Raw genomic sequence first — 22,656 nt, forward strand, 5'->3', positions numbered from 1 at the left:
TTGTCTTGTTGGAAGACAAATCTCCGTCCCAGTCTCAGGTCTTTTGCAGACTCCATCAGGTTTTCTTCCAGAATGGTCCTGTATTTGGCTCCATCCATCTTCCCATCAATTTTAACCTTCTTCCCTGTCCCTGCTGAAGAAAAGCAGGCCCAAACCATGATGCTGCCACCACCATGTTTGACAGTGAGGATGGTGTGTTCAGCTGTGTTGCTTTTACGCCAAACATAACGTTTTGCATTGTTGCCAAAAAGTTCAATTTTGGTTTCATCTGACCAGAGCACCTTCTTCCACATGTTTGGTGTGTCTCCCAGGTGGCTTGTGGCAAACTTTAAACGACACTTTTTATGGATATCTTTAAGAAATGGCTTTCTTCTTGCCACTCTTCCAGAAATGCCAGATTTGTGCAATATACGACTGATTGTTGTCCTATGGACAGAGTCTCCCACCTCAGCTGTAGATCTCTGCAGTTCATCCAGAGTGATCATGGGTCTCTTGGCTGCATCTCTGATCAGTCTTCTCCTTGTATGAGCTGAAAGTTTAGAGGGACGGCCAGGTCTTGGTAGATTTGCAGTGGTCTGATACTCCTTCCATTTCAATATCGCTTGCACAGTGCTCCTTGGGATGTTTAAAGCTTGGGAAATCTTTTTGTATCCAAATCCGGCTTTAAACTTCTTCACAACAGTATCTCGGACCTGCCTGGTGTGTTCCTTGTTCTTCATGATGCTCTCTGCGCTTTTAACGGACCTCTGAGACTATCACAGTGCAGGTGCATTTATACGGAGACTTGATTACACACAGGTGGATTGTATTTATCCTCATTAGTCATTTAGGTCAACATTGGATCATTCAGAGATCCTCACTGAACTTCTGGAGAGAGTTTGCTGCACTGAAAGTAAAGGGGCTGAATAATTTTGCACGCCCAATTTTTCAGTTTTTGATTTGTTAAAAAAGTTTGAAATATCCAATAAATGTCGTTCCACTTCATGATTGTGTCCCACTTGTTGTTGATTCTTCACAAAAAAATACAGTTTTATATCTTTATGTTTGAAGCCTGAAATGTGGCAAAAGGTCGCAAAGGTCAAGGGGGCCGAATACTTTCGCAAGGCACTGTACTGGCTCAAAATATTTCAGCTTTTCATTTTTATTTAATTTGTCAACATTTAGAAACATTCCACTTTGACATTATGGGGCATTGTGTGTTGGCCAATGACACAAAATCTCAATTGAATCCATTTTAATTTCAGGCTGTAACACAACAAAATATGGAAAAGTGGTGTGAATACATTCTGAAGGCACTGTACATCACGTCTACACCTTGTCTTCCTGTTTCTGTCAGACTTACAGCAACCCACCACAAAACAACTAAAGGACAAAAATTGAGAGAGAAACAGAGAAAAAGAGAGAGTGAAAGAGAGAGAAAGAGAATAAGAGAGAGAAAGGAAAGAGGGAGAGAGAGAGAGAGTGAGAAAGACAGAGAGAAAGAGAGAGAGACAGAGAGAGAAGGCCAGTATCCCGGAGTCACCTCTTCACTGTTGACGTTGAGGCTGGTGTTTTGCGGGTACTATTTAATGAAGCTGCCAGTTGAGTACTTGTGAGACGTCTGTTTCTCAAACAAGACACTCTAATGTACTTGTCCTCTTGCTCAGTTGTGCACCGGGGCCTCCCACTCCTCTTTCTATTCTGGTTTGTGCTGTTCTGTGAAGGGAGTAGTACACAGCGTTGTACGAGATCTACAGTTTCTTGGCAATTTCTCGAATGGAATAGCCTTCATTTCTCAGAACAAGAATAGACTGACGAGTTTCAGACGGAAGACCCTTGTTTCTGGCCATTTTGAGCCTGTAATCGAACCCACAAATGCTAATGCTCCAGATACTCAACTAGTCTAAAAAAAAGGCCAGTTTTATTGCTTCTTTAAATCAGAACAACACTTTTCAGCTGTGCTAACATAATTACAAAAGGCTTTCCTAATGATCAATTAGCCTTTTAAAATGATCAACTTGGATTAGCTAACACAATGTGCCATTGGAACACAGGAATGATGGTTGCTGATAACGGGCCTCTGTACACCTATGTAGATATTCCATTTTCCGTTTCCAGCTACAACAGTCATTAACAATGTCGTATTTCTGATCAATTTGATGTTACTTTAATGGACAACAAAATGTGCTTTTCTTTAAAAAACAAGGACATTTCTAAGTGACCCCAAACTTTTGAATGGTAGTGTACATCCCAACATTCTACATTAGCTAGGCTATATCCCAACATTCTACATTAGCTAAGCTATATTCCAACATTCTACATTAGCTAAGCTATATCCCAACATTCTACATTAGCTAGGCTATATCCCAACATTCTACTTTAACTACATCCCAACATTCTACATTAGCTAGGCTATATCCCAACATTCTACATTAGCTAGGCTATATCCCAACATTATACTTGAACTACATCCCAACATTATACATTAGCTAGGCTATATCCCAACATTCTACATTAGCTAAGCTATATTCCAACATTCTACATTAGCTAAGCTATATCCCAACATTCTACATTAGCTAGGCTATATCCCAACATTCTACTTTAACTACATCCCAACATTCTACATTAGCTAGGCTATATCCCAACATTCTACATTAGCTAGGCTATATCCCAACATTATACTTGAACTACATCCCAACATTCTACATTAGCTAGGCTATATCCCAACATTCTACATTAGCTAGGCTATATCCCAACATTCTACATTAGCTAGGCTATATCCCAACATTCTACTTTAACTACATCCCAACATTCTACATTAGCTAGGCTATATCCCAACATTCTACATTAGCTAGGCTATATCCCAACATTCTACATTAGCTAGGCTATATCCCAACATTCTACTTCAACTACATCCCAACATTCTACATTAGTTAGGCTACATCCCAACATTCTGCATTAGCTAAGCTATATCCAAACATTCTGCACTAGCTAGGCCATATCCCAACATTATACTTTAACTACGTCTTACATCCCAACATTCTACATTAGCTAGGATATATGCCAACACTCTACTTTAACGACATCCTACATCCCAACATTCTACATTAGCTAAGCTATATCCAAACATTCTGCACTAGCTAGGCCATATCCCAACATCATACTTTAACTACGTCTTACATCCCAACATTCTATATTAGCTAGGCTATATCCCAACATTCTACATGAACTATATTCTACATCCCAACATTCTACACTAGCTAGGCTACATCCCAACATTCTACATTAGCTAGGCTATATCCCAGCATTCTACATTAGCTAGGCTATATCCCAACATTCCACATTAGCTAGGCTATATCCCAACATTCTACATTAACTCCATCCTATATCCCAACATTCTACATGAGCTAGGCTATATCCCAACATTCTACATTAGCTAGGCTATATCCCAACATTCTACATTAACTCCATCCTATATCCCAACATTCTACATTAGCTAGGCTATATCCCAACATTCTACATTAACTCCATCCTATATCGTAACACGATTTCACGACTGGGTGGAAGGCGCAGCCATGGCTGAGCCTGGGAGGGCATAGGCCCACCCACTTGGGAGCCAGGCCCAGCCAATCAGAAGGAGTTTTTCCCCACAAAAGGGCTTTATTACAGACAGAAATAGTCCTCAGTTTCATCAGCTGTCCGGGTGTCTGGTCTCAGACGATCCTGTAGTCGAAAAAGACGGATGTGGATGTCCTGGGCTGGCGTGGTTACACGAGGTCTGCGGTTGTGAGGCCAGTTGGACGTACTGCCAAATTCTCTAAAACTACGTTGGAGGTAGCTTATGGTAGGGAAATGAACATTACATTCTCTGGCAACAGCTCTGGTGGACATTCCTGCAGTCAATATGCCAACTGCACGCTCTCTCAAAACTTGAGACATTTGTGGCATTGTGTTGTGTGACAAAACTGCACATTTTAGAGTGTCCTTTTATTGTCCCCAGTACAAGGTGCACCTGTGTAATGATCATGCTGTTTAATCAGCTTCTTGATATGCCACACCTGTCAGGTGGATGGATGCTCACTAACAGGGATGTAAACACATTTGTGCACACAATTTGAGAGAAATAAGCTTTTTGTGCATATGGAACATTTCTGGGGACTTTTATTTCAGCTCATGAAACATAGGACCAACACTTTACATTATTTTTTTTTTCAGGATAGTACACTATTTTTACCAGGGCCCATAGGAAATAAGATGCCATGCAAACACACACACACACACACACACATACACACACACACACACATACAGTGTTGTCCTGCCTGTATTTGTATACTAATGCAGCTTTTAACCGGCCCTGCTGAAGAAATGGATTTCCCTGATGTTACATTACCTTTACCAGGAGATGCCAGGCCAAAGCCCCGCTGTAGACTACCTCACCAGGCCAAAGCCCCCCTGTAGACTACCTCACCAGGACAAAGCCCCCCTGTAGACTACCTCACCAGGCCAAAGCCCCGCTATAGACTACCTCACCAGGCCAAAGCCCCCCTGTAGACTACCTCACCAGGCCAATGAGGAAAGTAAAGTGAAGCACAGAGTTGTAGTGTTGTTTTATCTTGGCTTAAACCAGTGTGTTGGCTTGGCTGTAGTAGAGACCAGTACCAGTTGTAAGATATACAGTACCAGTCAAAAGTTTGGACAGACCTACTCATTCAAGGGTTTCTCTTTATTTTTACTATTTTCTGTATTGTACAATAATAGTGAAGACATCCAAACTATGAAATAACACATATGGAATCATGTAGTAACCCCAAAAAAGTGTTTAACAAATCAAAATACATTTTAGATTTGAGATTTGAGATTCTTCAAAGTAGCCACCCTTTGTCTTGATAACAGCTTTGCACACTCTTGGCATTCTCTCAACCAGCTTCATGGAGGTAGTCACCTGGAAAGCATTTCAATTAACATGTTTGTCTTGTTAAAAGTTAATTTGTGGAATTTCTTTCCTTAATGCGTTTGAGCCAATCAGTTGGTATACAGAAGATAGCCCTATTTGGTAAAAGACCGAGTCCATTTTATGGCAAGAACAGCTCAAATAAACAAAGAGAAACGACAGTCCATCGTTACTTTAAGACATGAAGGTCAGTCAGTATGGAACATTTCAATAACTTTTAAAGTTTCTTCAAGTGCAGTTACAAGAACCATCAAGCGCTATGATGAAACTGGCTCTCATGAGGACCACCACAGAAAAGGAAGACCCAGAGTTACCTCTGCTGCAGAGGACAAATTCATTAGAGTTACCAGCCTCAGAAATTGCAGCCCAAATAAATGCTTCACAGAGTTCAAGTAACAGACACATCTAAATATCAACTGTTCAGAGGAGACTGCGGCCTTCATGGTCTAATTGCTGCAAAGAAACCACAACTAAAGGACACCAATAAGAAGAAGAGACTTGCTTGGGCCAAGAAACACAAGCAATGGACATTAGACCGGTGGAAATCTGTCCTTTAGTCTGATGAGTCCAAATGTGCGATTTTTGGTTACAACTACTGTGTTTTTGTGCGACGCAGACTAGGTGAACATTTGATCTCCGCATGTGTGGTTCCCACAGTGAAGCATGGAGTAGGAGTGATGGTGTGGGGGTGATTTGCTGGTGACACTGTCTGTGATTTATTTAGAATTCAAGGCACACAACCAGCATGGCCACCACAGTATTCTGCAGCGATACGCCATCCCATCTGGTTTACACTTAGTGGGACATATAATTTGTTTTCAACAGGACAATGAACCCAACACACCTCCAGGCTGTGTTAGGGCTATTTCACCACAAAGGACAGTGATGGAGTGCTGCATCAGATGACCTGGCCTCCACAATCACCCAACCTTAACCCAATTTAGATGGTTTGGGATGAGTTGGACTGCAGAGTGAAGAAAAAGCAGCCAACATTTGCTCAGAATATGTGGGAACTCCTTCAAGGCTGTTGGAAAAGCATTCCAGGTGAAGCTGGTTGAGAGAATGAGAAGAGTGTGCAAAGCTGTCATCAAGGCAACGGGTAGCTACTTTGAAGAATCAAAATTTGATTTTGATTTGTTTAACACTTTTACTACATAATTCCATAGTTACTACATAATTCCATATGTGTATTTACATAGTTTTGATGTATTCACTATTATTCTACAATGTAGAAAATAGTAAAAAAAAATAAAAACCCTTGAATGAGTAGGAGTGTCCAAACTTTTGACTAGTACTGTAAGCTGTACCAGCCAGAAGAGGACTGGCCACCCCTCGGAGTCTGGTTCCTCTCCAGGTTTCTTCTTACATTTCTGCCTTCTAGGAAGTTTTTCATAGCCACTGTGCTTCTGCCTCTGCATTGCTTGCTCTTTGGAGTTTTCGGCTGGGTATCTGTAAAGCACTTTGTGACAACTGTTGATGTAAAAAGGTCTTTATTATATACATTTGATTGATTGATTGATTGATTGACCAGTTGTAGGGTATAACCTGTCACTGTCATCAACATGTTCTCTCTTAAGACTGTGCTAAGATCATGAGGAATTTCTAAGTTTGGGGATAAATCATTGTAATGACCATTGCTACATTTCCCAGATCATAGATTACACCTTTAATGTCCTTTGATCTGGATTCTCTGGGTGAAAATAGGCAAGTGTTTTAGTTGAAATAGCAGCCTGCTATGTTGGTATATTGGTTTTCTCAATTCACCCTCCGTTTAACTTAAAGTATGACCTAATAACTTCTACTATGTTGGGTAATTGGAGTCTTTGGCAGCAGCAAGGAGGGGAGAAGGATTGTTTAAATTAAATTCATTTCTCCAAATTGGCCTGTTTTCTAGTCTGAAGGGAGAAGGAGGGGGAGGGACAATTGGGTTTAAAGAGGCATTATTTACAAGCGGTATTCACTTTCAAGGTTTAATTGTTAGCGAATCAGCACTGGCTAATTAATTCAATTAATTGTGCCTGGAAGAATGTGGGGTATTCAATCTGGGATGCCCCAGAAATGTGGTGTGTATCAAAGGATGGGTTTTTAGATCTTAGAGAGAGAGAATGTTAAAGCCAGGAAAGGATGGGTTTTAGATCCATCTTAGAGAGAGAGAATGTTAAAGCCAGGAAAGGATGGGTTTTAGATACATCTTAGAGAGAGAGAATGTTAAAGCCAGGAAAGGATGGGTTTTAGATCCATCTTAGAGAGAGAGAATGTTAAAGCCAGGAAAGGATGGGTTTTAGATCCATCTTAGAGAGAGAGAATGTTAAAGCCAGGAAAGGATGGGTTTTAGATCCATCTTAGAGAGAGAGAATGTTAAAGCCAGGAAAGGATGGGTTTTTAGATCCATCTTAGAGAGAGAGAATGTTAAAGCCAGGAAAGGATGGGTTTTAGATCCATCTTAGAGAGAGAATGTTAAAGCCAGGAAAGGATGGGTTTTAGATCCATCTTAGAGAGAGAGAATGTTAAAGCCAGGAAAGGATGGGTTTTAGAACTTAGAGAGAGAGAATGTTAAAGCCAGGAAAGGATGGGTTTTTAGATCCATCTTAGAGAGAGAGAATGTTAAAGCCAGGAAAGGATGGGTTTTAGATACATCTTAGAGAGAGAGAATGTTAAAGCCAGGAAAGGATGGGTTTTAGATACATCTTAGAGAGAATGTTAAAGCCAGGAAAGGATGGGTTTTAGATCCATCTTAGAGAGAGAGAATGTTAAAGCCAGGAAAGGATGGGTTTTTAGATCCATCTTAGAGAGAGAGAATGTTAAAGCCAGGAAAGGATGGGTTTTAGATCCATCTTAGAGAGAGAGAATGTTAAAGCCAGGAAAGGATGGGTTTTAGATCCATCTTAGAGAGAGAGAATGTTAAAGCCAGGAAAGGATGGGTTTTAGATCCATCTTAGAGAGAGAGAATGTTAAAGCAAGGAAAGGATGGGTTTTAGATCCATCTTAGAGAGAGAGAATGTTAAAGCCAGGAAAGGATGGGTTTTAGAGATACAAAAAAGGGGGGGTCAGATTGGAGGAAGGGAGGGAGAAATGGAGACAGAGAAATACATTAGAGAGGAGAGAAAGAAAGAAAGAGATGGAACAAGATTGTAAAGTCTTGTTCACACTGCAGGCCTTAACGCTCAAATCAGTTTTGTTTTTCAAATCCGTTTTGGACTACTGACTGTACAAACAGCAAGTTACAAGGGACCAAATCGGATTTGTGTGTGTTCAGACAGCGGTAATTTGCTGACAAGGCTACTCTAGTTATCATGTTTGCAGTGGTGTCGGCTGATTGGTGGTGGTGCTCGTGCTTCCTATCATTCAGGAATTACGTAGCAAGCTAAGGTGACAACAATGCCTGTCATGGATGTTTCCCAGTTGCTTTGAATGTTCAAAATCATAGTGTAAGAAGACTTTTAAAGCCTTAAAGGATAAGATGATCCAACTTTCAGAACAAATCCTTTTTGGCTAGCCACACCAGTCAACTAGCTAGCTACAGCTGTCAACTAGCTAGCCACAGCTGTCAACAAGCTAGCCACAGCTGTCAACTAGCTAGCCACAGCAGACAACTAGCTAGCCACAGCTGTCAACTAGCTAGCCACAGCTGTCAACTAGCTAGCCACAGCAGACAACTAGCTTGCCACAGCTGGCAACTAGCTAGCCACAGCAGACAACTAGCTAGCCACAGCTGTCAACTAGCTAGCCACAGCTGTCAACTAGCTAGCCACAGCAGACAACTAGCTAGCCACAGCTGTCACCTAGCTAGTCACAGCTGTCAACTAGCTAGCAACAGCAGAATCTGTTTAGCTTTCTAGCACATTCACTCATGTGTTTGTAAAGAATTAACAAGCTAGTTAGTTAGCTACCACACATTCTTATCAAACTGTCAACAGAGTAGGTAGCAAGCAACAAGATATGCCGAATAACAGTCTAAAAACCACTTGCGGGCAAATAAATCAGATTTTACCGTTCAGACAAGTCACATGGCCAAGAATCAGATTTGTATCTGACTTCAAATCACCTACGAAGGTGGTTTGAAATGTGGCTTGAAATATCCTATTCCATGTGTTTTTTGTCTGTTCAGACTGCGGGAAAAAGAACAGACTGGAATCGGATATGCAAATAAATAGGATTGGAGTCCCTTTAAACCGCCAATGTGAACATGGCTTAAGAGAGAGATAGCAAAATAGCGTGATTCGAGAGAGAGAGAGAGAGAGACAGACAGACAGACAGACAGACAGACAGAGAAAGAGAGCGAGACGGACAGAAAGAGAGAGAGACAGACATATGGTGGAGTTCAGAGGGCTGTTTATATAGACAAGCTGATGATTTGTTGTGATGTAGGTTGAACGATGGGGAGGAGAGGAGAGCAGCGACTGCATCCCAAATGGCACTCTATTCCATATTTAGTGCAGAACTTTTGACCAGTGCCCTACATACGGAATAGGGTGCCATTTGGGATGCACATAGTGAAACCTGAATTAAAAGTAGTGACCTTTAACCAACAGCATTAGTTTAACCTCTCCCCCCCACCCACCGGCCGTCTGCTCCAAGCCTGTAATGGGATGATGGCTACGGCTATTAGGATGATGAAATACACAAATAAGTGACTTTAGCCGAGCGCCTGAGCCCTTCTCGGGTGCGGGGGCTGCCCGGCTGCTGTTTCTGTCCATCTTTGATGGTGCAGTTGGCTATGGAAACAATTTAATCTCTTTAATAGAATCTTATAGCACAGACACACACACACACACACACACGCAAAGGAGATTATATTGCTGATAAGAGGAAGGCCATACAGCCTTTGTGGTGAAGGAGCTAAATTCCCAATATGTAGGGTGGGTGGCATTCCATTTTGGGGAACTTTGGGACTCTGGAGGTCATCGCTGATCCTAGTTTGTTTACTTGATTATAACTGGGTTATTTACATTCCTTGTAGTTATATAACTTGTGTGTATGACGTAATAATAATAACAATAATATTATATGCCATTTAGCAGTCGCTTTTTGCTAAAGCAACGTACAGTCATATGTGCATACATTTTACTTATGGGTGGTACTGGGAATGGAAAACACAAACCATGCACTACCAACTGAGCTACATGTGGGATCTTGAAGACATGGTTGTTGGTAAGATGCCAACCAAACAGAGAACAGAACCATATCATGTAGACTAGCTCATGATTAAGCAACCTGAGATTGTTGTGATGTGTGGTATCAGGTTAATGTAGGATGTTGGGATGTAGGATGTTGGAATGTGTAATGTTGGGCTGTAGGATGTTGGAATGTAGGCTGTTGCGATGTAGGCTGTTGCGATGTAGGATGTTGCGATGTAGGATGTTGGAATGTAGGCTGTTGGAATGTAGAATGTTGGAATGTAGAATGTTGCGATGTAGGATGTTGGAATGTAGGCTGTTGCGATGTAGGATGTTGCGATGTAGGATGTTGGAATGTAGGCTGTTGGAATGTAGAATGTTGGAATGTAGAATGTTGCGATGTAGGATGTTGGAATGTAGGCTGTTGCGATGTAGGATGTTGCGATGTAGGATGTTGGAATGTAGGCTGTTGGAATGTAGAATGTTGGAATGTAGAATGTTGCGATGTAGAATGTTGGAATGTAGGCTGTTGTGATGTAGGATGTTGCGATGTAGGATGTTGGAATGTAGGCTGTTGGAATGTAGAATGTTGGAATGTAGAATGTTGCGATGTAGGATGTTGGAATGTAGGCTGTTGCGATGTAGGATGTTGCGATGTAGGATGTTGGAATGTAGGCTGTTGGAATGTAGAATGTTGGAATGTAGGCTGTTGCAATGTAGAATGTTGCGATGTAGGATGTTGCGATGTAGAATGTTGGAATGTAGAAGTCAAACAAAACCAGTAGTAGAATAATGTGTCTCAGTCAGTGGAGGATGGCGCTTGCAACACCAAAGGTTGTGGGTTCGATTCCCACTGTGGTCACCAATACATAAAATGTAGGCATGCATGACTGTAGTTCGCTTTGAATAAAGTGTCTACTAGGTGACATATCTTATTCTTATATTAATATTAGGTATCATTACTTGAATGATAACGGATGAGAATTGTAATGAAGTTATGAACCAACTGTCAAATTACTGCACACTCAGCAGCACTCACTGCAATCACATTATCTGTCATTTTATTTTAGCCTGACGACGCTCGCCCAACTACTTTTACTAACAATTAGATTTGCCTAAGGTTTCATTTTCAACAGTGCATCAAATCCTCTGGAATGGCTGTGTAGAGAAGGAGAATCATAAGACATCAAACAAATGTGTGTCCCAAATGGCACCCTATTCCCTATATAGTGCACTATAGTGACATGTGGGCCCTGTTAAAAAGTAGTCTATTTTAGGGAATAGTGTGCTATTTGGGACACAGATAAATTGTAAACTTCCAAGTAAATAACCTCTTCTACCAATCATACATCTGCACTGCCAGTGGTTTATAAATGTAACCTATTTGTAGCAATGTGTTAGCCATTACCTCGACGAGCTGGGAAGACATTACAGAAAACCTTGCCTCGGCAGGCCAGTAACCCAAGTACCTCATCAGCATTTCTGCAACCTCACACACACACAGCACTATGTCACACAGACATACGAGCACACTGACTCCTCCAGCCTCTTCCTGGTGATGGCTGGCTTTGCTTTCTCATGTTTTAACAAAGGGTTACATCATCCACATAGCTAGCTGCCAAGAACGAGGGAATTGAGGGAAAGAAAAAGATCTCTTGCATCCACAATACCCTTCTCTTTCTTTCAGCACCAGTTCATTCTAAAGGCCTCTCCCTCTCTCTCAGCCTACACAGAGCAAACATGTCTAGGTGACTCCCTCTTTTCCCTGAACTGTCTCTCCAATTCTAGAGCCTCAAGTCTGCCTAACGCTCCTCAAACCCTAGGGTTTTGGTTTCAAGACCAGAGACAAGAACAGACATTGAAGAACAAGAATGAGGCAGACAGCATGAAGTGAGAGCAACACATATTGATTCTCAGTGGTCACCCAGACAATGCAAAAGAAGCATCTGGACAGTGAGAGAAGAGCTAGAGAGAGAATGAGAGACAGCGAGAGAGAAAGAGAGACATACAGAGAGAGAGAGAGAGATATAACAGTTTAAAATGCACCAGTCAAGCAGCTCTCTCATCTCTCCTCTGCAGCCACAGCTAAACCTGTTCTCATCTTTGTCCTTATTCTTAGGCATGTAGATGTACATTTAGCCATAGAGACACAGTGCCCCCTGCAGGTGACCACACAGACTACTGGCAGACTGTGTGGGTTCAAATCAAATCAAATTTTATTTGTCACATACACATGGTTAGCAGATGTTAAATCGAGTGTAGCGAAATGCTTGTAACATGTTCAGTACTTAGGGTCTGTTCGTTTTCCTGTCTGTCTGATAGGACACCTTTCACTCTACTGCTAGTGACGCAGGACTAGTTGGGTAGTTACACACACTAACACACTACTCACCCACATACACACACCACCCACATACACACGCACAGAAACACGTACAGACACATATAAACACACACCTACACACACACACGCACTCACAGTTTGTATAGTGGCTGGATGTGAGTCATTGTTTCAGAGCATAGCCGTCCATCCACTCAGACAGCACTCTGCCTTGTGTTTCACTCAACACAGAGAGAGAGAGAGAGAGAGACTCTCAGAGCTAACCTCATCTCAAATAAAACCCACTACACAGCCCACAGCATCCGGGTGGAGAGGGAGGCAGTGTCGCGATATTGAACAGAATCAATGAACATATTGTAGGAGTGAACAAAAACCACTAGCAGGGCCGGCTCCAGATATAAGCAACATAAGTAGTTTAGGGCACCTGGCCACTAAGGGGGCTCAGACCCCAAAACAACTTTATTTTGTATTTATTTTTTGGGAACTCAGTCATGGTCTCAACTTACTATTGAGAGTAAGAATTGTGGAGATGCAATTTCGCAAATGGGTTAGCCATCAGCAGTTTTCTCTTATGTCAGTCACTGACAATCATTCAATTAGCCATTTCAGCCAACAATTTTTTTGATTGGTAGTTACTCTAATCAGCTATCTAAACTTGTAGTAAGTAATCATGGCCGAATACCGACCGGGCACGCAGGACACGTGCCCAGTGGCCCTAACCTCCAGGGGGCCCCCATTGATTTTGTTAGTCATTACCATTCAGATATCATATTAACACTGCATAAGTCATTACAAAATGTGTATAATTACAGAACATTAGCTTTAAAATGTCAAAAATATATGATATGTTCGGATGTTTAGACCACTCTCCATTCTACTGGTGTGGTCTGATGTTGAGACCACTCCCCATTCTACTGGTGTGGTCTGATGTTGAGACAACTCTCCATTCTACTGGTGTGGTCTGATGTTGAGACCACTCCCCATTCTACTGGTGTGGTCTGATGTTGAGACAACTCTCCATTCTACTGGTGTGGTCTGATGTTGAGACCACTCTCCATTCTACTGGTATGGTCTGAAGTTTAGACCACTCTCCATTCTACTAGTATGGTCTGATGTTGAGACCACTCTCCATTCTACTGGTGTGGTCTGAAGTTTAGACCACTCTCCATTCTACTAGTATGGTCTGAAGTTTAGACCACTCTCCATTCTACTGGTGTGGTCTGAAGTTTAGACAACTCTCCATTCTACTGGTGTGGTCTGAAGTTTAGACCACTCTCCATTCTACTAGTATGGTCTGATGTTGAGACAACTCTCCATTCTACTGGTGTGGTCTGAAGTTTAGACCACTCTCCATTCTACTGGTGTGGTCTGAAGTTTAGACAAATCTCCATTCTACTGGTGTGGTCTGAAGTTTAGACCACTCTCCATTCTACTAGTATGGTCTGAAGTTTAGACCACTCTTCATTCTACTAGTATGGTCTGAAGTTTAGACCACTCTCCATTCTACTGGTGTGGTCTGAAGTTTAGACCACTCTCCATTCTACTAGTATGGTCTGAAGTTTAGACCACTCTCCATTCTACTAGTATGGTCTGAAGTTTAGACCACTCTCCATTCTACTAGTATGGTCTGAAGTTTAGACCACTCTCCATTCTACTAGTATGGTCTGAAGTTTAGACCACTCTCCATTCTACTAGTATGGTCTGAAGTTTAGACCACTCTCCTATTACCTTTCCGTCATTGTAAATAAGAATTAGTTCTTAACTGGTTTGCCTAGATAAATAAAGTTTAAATAAAAATACATTTAAAAAATCCAAGCTGAAAGGTCTTCATATACAATGGGAGAGTAGCAAGAGTAGAGAGGTGTTGGGAGAAAAGCTAGTCTGAAATGGACCCCAAGCCACTTCTGTAGATCTGATGGACCCCTAGCCTTCTAATTGGCTAGGTGGAAATGTTACCATGTTGCTCCCACCTATCCAATCAGAAGGCAATTAGCATAAAGCTTACACAGTTTGTATCCAATCACCTCAGATGATCTTGAGGAGTGCCGAGGGGTGTAGGGTTGATTGGGGATTCAGATCATGTTCTTTGAACTACTGTGTAGTGCCTAGTATGTAGGGGCTAGGGGTAAGATGAGTGCTAAGGACTATACGATTCAGAACTAGGCCTACATAGAGATGGAGAGTGTCCATCATTCCCCCACATTCCCACAATAATGCCTATTACTGTATCTATCCAGTCTTATCCTATACACCCTACAGTTTAGGCCCGGAGTGTAGGAGCTAGGTCAAAAAAAGAACATGTGTGGACCTTGGCTAGGAGTAGATTTGCAATTCAGAGCTGGAATTGTGTGGATAGAGAGAGTACTTCCTTTAACTATACCATGTCCCTGTCTGACACTGACTCTGAGAAACCTCCCAATTATTCAAAGCCCTGATGGATGGGGACTGCCTGTCCCCACTGGGGGGGGAAGGAAGAGGAGGGGAAGAGGAATATGAAGGGGAGGAGAAGAGCCCCATTCACTACACACACACACACACACACACACACACACACAGCTCACCTCCAAGACAATGACGAGGCTTTCTGTCAGATGGGGGAGAGAAGAAAGGAACGGAGGGACCAGCCTCTTCCTGAACACTGGCCAGCCCTCTCCCTGTCCTCTTCATGAACACAGGCAAGCCCTCTCCCTGTCCTCTTCATGAACACTGGCCAGCCCTCTCCCTGTCCTCTTCATGAACACTGGCCAGCCCTCTCCCTGTCCTCTTCATGAACACTGGCCAGCCCTCTCCCTGTCCTCTTCATGAACACTAGCCAGCCCTCTCCCTGTCCTCTTCATGAACACTAGCCAGCCCTCTCCCTGTCCTCTTCATGAACACTAGCCAGCCCTCTCCCTGTCCTCTTCATGAACACTAGCCAGCCCTCTCCCTGTCCTCTTCATGAACACTAGCCAGCCCTCTCCCTGTCCTCTTCATGAACACTAGCCAGCCCTCTCCCTGTCCTCTTCATGAACACTGGCCAGCCCTCTCCCTGTCCTTTTCATGAACACTGGCCAGCCCTCTCCCCGTCCTCTTCATGAACACAGGCAAGCCCTCTCCCTGTCCTCTTCATGAACACTGGCCAGCCCTCTCCCCGTCCTCTTCATGAACACTGGCCAGCCCTCTCCCCGTCCTCTTCATGAACACTGGCCAGCCCTCTCCCCGTCCTCTTCGTGAACACAGGCAAGCCCTCTCCCTGTCCTCTTCATGAACACTGGCCAGCCCTCTCCCCGTCCTCTTCATGAACACTAGCCAGCCCTCTCCCTGTCCTCTTCATGAACACTGGCCAGCCCGCTCCCTGTCCTCTTCATGAACACTGGCCAGCCCTCTACCCGTCCTCTTCATGAACACTGGCCAGCCCTCCCCCTGTCCTCTTCATGAACACTGGCCAGCCCTCCCCCTGTCCTCTTCATGAACACTGGCAAGCCCTCCCCCTGTCCTCTTCATGAACACTAGCCAGCCCTCCCCCGTCCTCTTCATGAACACTGGCCTGCCTTAGTTGGACATTCATCAATTTCCCTCTCTACAGACTCAAGTTGGGGTGTGTGTGTGTGCGCGCGGTGTGTGTGCCACAGGAGGTTGGTGGCACCTTAATTGGGGAGGACGGGCTTGTGGTACTGGCTGGAGTGGAACGATATCAACGACATGCTCCCCTCTAGCATCTTCCTCCCAGACACTCCACAGAGTCATACACCACTAGAGATGCATAGCTTTTCACTCACAGCAAGGAATCCCTGACTACATTCTCCTGATAGGGTATGTGGTATGAACAGGGGAAACGATTATATTGGCACTAGCTTTACAATGACATTATCCAAATAGCAATAATTGATCAAAAGATAAAGCCTTCAGTGTAAATCAATACTAAAACTGTGTCAACCTTGAGGCCTATTTCCTGATGTTTGTGTTAGCTAGAGCTGGGATGCTTAACACTGAAGGGTCCCACCATTTAATGTCCTAACAACACCGACCGAACCGACCATTTATTGAGGACATTTTTCGGATGTTGATAATAATGAGAAGCAGCCTTTTCTAGAGGAATGTGATGTTTGAAAATAGATACGTCTGTTAATATGGGATTTTGCTAACGGAACAATTGATAGCTACAACATTCAAAGTAGCAGTAGTAGTTTTAAGGGTAATATAAAACATGAACTTCTACACATTAATGTGGTAAACATTTCGTTTAATGTATTGTTATGGTAATCCAGTCAACTTACTGTGATATGGATTTTGGTCCATATCACCCAGCTCTAGAGTGAGCACTGAGCAGGACTAAGTCTATACCAAGACAGAATAGCTTGTGAATGTGTTCGCTTCCCTGCACATAAAGGCTCAAACGGCAGGCAAGGATAACCCCATCCCTGTATCCCTGTACTGCCTCTCCCTCCTGGAGGCTGATATTATTAACTGGTTTTTCAGAGCAGGATTCTCCTCTCCTCCTCCCAGTCAGCAAGGGCAGTCATTTTACTGTTCAATAGAGCAGACACTTCTCCTTGCCAGGGGCATTTATTCTCATTCCTGGTGCAACAATCAGAAGTTAGCACTAGAAGTTACCCAGCCTCTGTCCATCCCCTCCACCCTGAGATTACACAGATCCATAAAGACCTGAAAAACAAATCCAATTTTGATAAACTCCCTTATGTACTGGGTGAAATACTACAGTGTGCCATCACAGCAGCAAGATTTGTGACCTGTTGCCACAAGAAAAGGGAAACCATTGAAGAAAAAAACACCATTGTAAATACAACCCATATTTATGTTTATTTAATATCCCTTTTGTACTTTAACTATTTGCACATCTTTACAACACATATGACATTTTAAATATCTTTATTCTTTTGGAACTTTTGTGAGTGTAATGTTTACTGTTCATTTTTTATTCCACTTTTGTTTGTTATCTATTTCACTTGCTTTGGCAATGTAAACATAGGTTTCCCATGCCAAAAAAGCCCCTTAAATTGAATTGAGAGAGAGCGAGAGAGCGAGAGAGCGAGAGAGCGAGAGAGCGAGAAGGAGAGAAGGAGAGAAGGAGAGAAGGAGAGAGAGAGAAAGAGAAAGAGAGAGCGAGAGAAAGAGAGAGCGAGAGAAAGAGAGAGAGAGCAAGAGAGCGAGAGCGAGAAAGAGAGAGAGAGAGAGCGCAAGACAAAGAGAGAGAGCAAGAGAAAGAGAGAGAGAGAGAGAGCAAGAGAGAGAGCAAGAGAAAGAGAGAGAGCAAGAGAAAGAGAGAGAGAGAGAGAGAGAGAGAGCAAGAGAAAGAGCAAGAGAAAGAGCAAGAGAAAGAGAAAAAGCGAGAGAGAGAGCAAGACAGAAAGAGAGAAAGGGAGAAAGGGAGAAAGAGTGAAAGAGACAAAAACAATCACATTTTATTTGTCACATGCGGCAAATACAAATGGTGTAGACTTTACCATGAAATGCTTGACTGATTGGCATCACGGTCAAAGACAAAGACAAACATTGCTCAGCCAGGGTGTGAGGAAGAGAATGTGTAGAGACCGATAGACTGACCACTCAGACCATTTAGAATCCTCTGCATGGGGCCTCTGGGGGTTAGGGTGGCAGTGTCCACTGGGCAGCATGTCCAGGCTCTGACAGTACTTACTGGAAATAGTCTGGGCTATATCACTAGAGGCTAGAAGAGATACCGTTTATGTCAAAGTGACATCACACTCACTGAACTCAGGGAAAATGGAAACAGAGCCTGTGATGCGACTTCTGCTTTAAGATGTTAACAAGGCAACACTCCTCTTAACTCCTCCTCCACATGTATTGGATTGGTTCAAAAGTGCAGAAAAGAACATCCCAACATATTTTTTCTCTCTTCAGGACCAGAAAGAAATGCTGCTTAGGCATCAATTACTTCGATCAAAACAGAACGATTGGGCGCGTTTGACATTGCAGCCGACTTTAAACGAGTCGAGACAAATCATAAATAACTACTCAAGTCTCAAACTCACGTGGTAGTTTGACATCACTTTGACAGAAGAGTGATTCCAAATGAAAGATGACAATTTGGGGGATTTTCACAAAATGATCCATACAATGGTCCTTTGGAGAAAGGATTGTTTACATATATTTGACATTTGTATCTAAAAGCATAATTGAGAAAGAATTAATCAAATTTGGCGTATTTGTGGCATTTTGGCCTTACATGCTGACAAAACCAGACGCGCGCACGTTGATTTTGTTCACCCACACCAGAAGCGATCAGAACACTCAGGTTGGAGTCATTAAAACTTGTTTTTCAACCACTCCACAAATTTCTTGTTAACAAACTATAGTTTTGGCAAGTCGGTTAGGACTAGAGGTCGACCGATTAGGTATCGGTCGCAGATACCGATACCGATTATTGGTGGACACCCCCCCTAAAAAGCCGATACCGATTAATCGGCCCGATTTCTTCTTTTTTTTATAATGACAATTACAACAATAGTGAAAGAACACTTATTTGAACTTAATATAATACATCAATACAATCACTTTAGCCTCAAGTAAATAATGAAACATGTTCAATTTGGTTTAAATAATGCAAAAACAAAGTGTTGGAGAAGAAAGTAAAAGTGCAATATGTGCCATGTAAGAAACGTTCCTTGCTCAGAACATGAGAATATATGAAAGCTGGTGGTTCCTTTTAACAATTAAATGTACAATATCAAACAAGATAATATAAATCATAAGAGAGTTATGTATATTATTCTGTATATCAAATGATATATACATTAACTTAATTTCCTCTTCGATATTCCCAGGTAAGAAGATTTAGGTTGTAGTTATTATAGGAATAATAGGACTATTTCTCTCTATACGATTTGTATTTCATATACCTTTGACTGTTGGATGTTCTTACAGACACTTTAGTATTGCCAGTGTAACAGTATAGCTTCCATCCCTCTCCTCGCCGCTACCTGGGCTCGAACAAGGAACACATCGACAACAGCCACTCTCGAAGCAGCGTTAGCCATGCAGAGCAAGGGGAACAACCACTCCAAGTCTAAGAGCGAGTGACGTTTGAAACGCTATTAGCTAGCCATTTCACAACTGTTACACCAGCCTAATCTCGGGAGTTGATAGGCTTGAAGTCATAAACAGCGCATTGTGAAGAGCTGCTGGCAAAACGCACGAAAGTGCTGTTTGAATGAATGCTTACGAGCCTGCTGGTGCCTACCACCGCTCAGTCAGACTGCTCTATCAAATCATATACTTAATTATAACATAATAACATACAGAAATACGAGCCTTAGGTCATTAATCTGGTCGAATCCGGAAACTATCATTTCGAAAACAAAACGTTAATTATTTCAGTGAAATACGGAACCGTTCCGTATATTATCTAACGGGTGGCATCAGTAAGTCTAAATATTGCTGTTACATTGCACAACCTTCAATATTATGTCACAATTATGTAAAATTCTGGCAAATTAGTTCGCAATGAGCCAGGCGGCCCAAACTGTTGTATATACCCTGACTCTGCGTGCAATGAACATAAGAGAAGTGACAAAATTTCACCTGGTTAATATTGCCTGCTAACCTGGATTTCTTTTAGCTAAATATGCAGGTTTCAAAATATATACTTCTGTGTATTGATTTTAAGAAAGGCATTGATGCTTATGGTTAGGTACACGTTGGAGCAACGACAGTCCTTTTTCGCGAATGCGCACTGCATCGATTATATGCAACGCAGGACAAGTTAGATAAACTAGTAATATCATCAACCATGTGTAGTTATAACTAGTGATTATGATTGATTGATTGTTTAGATAAGTTTAATGCTAGCTAGCAACTTACCTTGGATTCTTACTGCATTCGCGTAACAGGCAGGCTCCTCGTGAGGCAGGTGGTTAGAGCGTTGGACTAGTTAACCGTAATGTTGCAAGATTACTTCCGGCGCCAACAGAGATGGCTGCCTCGCTTCGCGTTCCTAGGAAACTATGCAGTATTTTGTTTTTTTACGTGTTATTTATGACATTGGTACCCCAGGTAATCTTAGTTTTTATTACATACAGTCAGGAGGAACTACTGGATATAAGAGCAACGTCAACTCACCATCATTACGACCAGGAATACGACTTTACCGGATCCTGTGTTTTGCCCACCACCCGGGACAATGGATCGGATCCCAACCGGCGAACCAATACAACGACGCCGTAAAATGACTAGGCAAGGACCATATCACCTCCACCCTACCTGACACCCTAGACCCACTACAATTTGACTACCGACTCAATAGGTCCACAGATGATTCAATCGCAACCACACTGCCTTAACTCATCTGGACAAGAGGAACACCTTTGTGAGAATGCTGTTCATCGACTACAGCTCAGCATTTAACACCATAGTACCCTCCAAACTCGTCATCAAGCTCGAGACCCTGGGCAACTGGGTGCTGGACTTCCTGACTGGCCGCTCCCAGGTGGTGAGGGTAGGTAACAACATTTCCACCCCACAACATTTCCACCCCACAACACTGGGGCCCCACAAGGGTGCGTTCTGAGCCCTCTCCTGTACTCCCTGTTCACCCACAACTGCATGGACATGCACGCCTCCAACTCAATCATCAAGTTTGCAGACGACACAACAGTGGTAGGCTTGATTGCCAACAACGACGAGACGGCCTACAGGGAGGAGGTGAGGGCCCTCGGAGTGTGGTGTCAGGAAAATAACCTCACACTCAATGTCAACAAAACAAAGGAGATGATTGTGGACTTCAGGAAACAGCCTAGCAAGCACCCCCCTATCCACAGGGCAGTAGTGGAGTAAGGTAGAAAGTTTTAAGTTCCTCGGCGTACACATCACGGACAAACTGAATTGGTCCACCAATTCAGCAGTAGACGGATTTCGTCCTCTTCGTCTGAAGAGGAGTAGCAAGGATCGGACCAATACGCAGTGTGGTAAGTGTCCATGTTTTAATAGTATAAACTGAACACGACAGAATACAAAATAACAAAGTGAATATAAACGAAAAAGTCCTGTGTGGCACAAACACTGACACAGGAAACAATCACCCACAAAATACCCAAAGCATATGGCTGCCTAAATATGGTTCCCAATCAGAGACAACGATAAACAGCTGCCTCTAATTGAGAACCAATCTAGGCAACCATAGACATACAAAAAACCCTAGACTGGTGCCAACCCATAAACATACAAAACCCCTAGACAGGCCAAAAAACATATAATCACCCATGTCACACCCTGGGTCTGCACAACTCATCACCGGGGGAAAACTACCTGCCCTCCAGGACACCTACACCACCCGATGTCACAGGAAGGCCATAAAGATCATCAAGGACAACAACCACCCGAGCCACTGCCTGTTCACCCCGCTATCATCCAGAAGGCGAGGTCAGTACAGGTGCATCAAAGCAGGGACCGAGAGACTCAAAAACAGCTTCTATCTCAAGGCCATCAGACTGTTAAACAGCCACCACTAACATTGAGTGGCTGCTGCCATACATGTAAAAAATGTATCACTAGCCACTTTAAACAATGCCACTTAATATAATGTTTACATACCCTATGTTACTCATCTCATATGTATATACTGTACTCGATAACATCTACTGCAGCGTGCCTATGCCGTTCGGTACCATCACTCATTCATATATCTTTATGTACATATTCTTCATCCCTTTACACTTGTGTGTATAAGGTAGCTGTTGTGAAATTGTTAGGTTAGATTACTCGTTGGTTATTACTGCATTGTCGGAACTAGAAGCACAAGCATTTCGCTACACTCGCATTAACATCTGCTGACCATGTGTATGTGACAAATAAAATTAGATTTGATTTGGAATCCCTGAGCTGACAAGTTAAAAATCTGTCGTTCTGCCCCTGAACAAGGCAGTTAACCCACCGTTCCTAGGCCGTCATTGAAAATAAGAATGTGTTCTTAACTGACTTGCCTAGTTAAATAAAGGTGTAAAAAATATATATAATAAAAAATAAATACATAAAAATAAAAAAATCGGCAAAATCGGCGTCCAAAAATACCGATTTCCGATTGTTATGAAAACTTTAAAATCGGCCATAATTAGTCGGCCATTCCGATTAATCGGTCGACCTCTAATTAGGACATCTACTTTGTGCATGACACAAGTAATTTTTCCAACAATTGTTTACAGACAGATTATTTCACTTATAATTCACTGTATCACAATTCCTGTGGGTCAGAAGTTACATACACTAAGTTGACTGTGCCTTTAAACAGCTTGGAAAATTCCAGAAAATGA

At 42.5% G+C, this 22,656-nt stretch overlaps 1 protein-coding gene across 2 annotated transcripts in view; it reads right to left on the bottom strand.

The window, feature by feature from the left end:
- Positions 1–22,656, bottom strand: part of macrod2 (mono-ADP ribosylhydrolase 2) — a 1,220,194-nt gene that overhangs the window by 1,174,397 nt on the left and 23,141 nt on the right. The gene's annotated exons all lie outside the window — the stretch shown is intronic.

Source organism: Oncorhynchus mykiss, chromosome 23, assembly GCF_057628025.1.
Source record: "Oncorhynchus mykiss isolate SJ-2025 chromosome 23, ASM5762802v1, whole genome shotgun sequence".
NCBI lineage: Eukaryota > Metazoa > Chordata > Actinopteri > Salmoniformes > Salmonidae > Oncorhynchus > Oncorhynchus mykiss.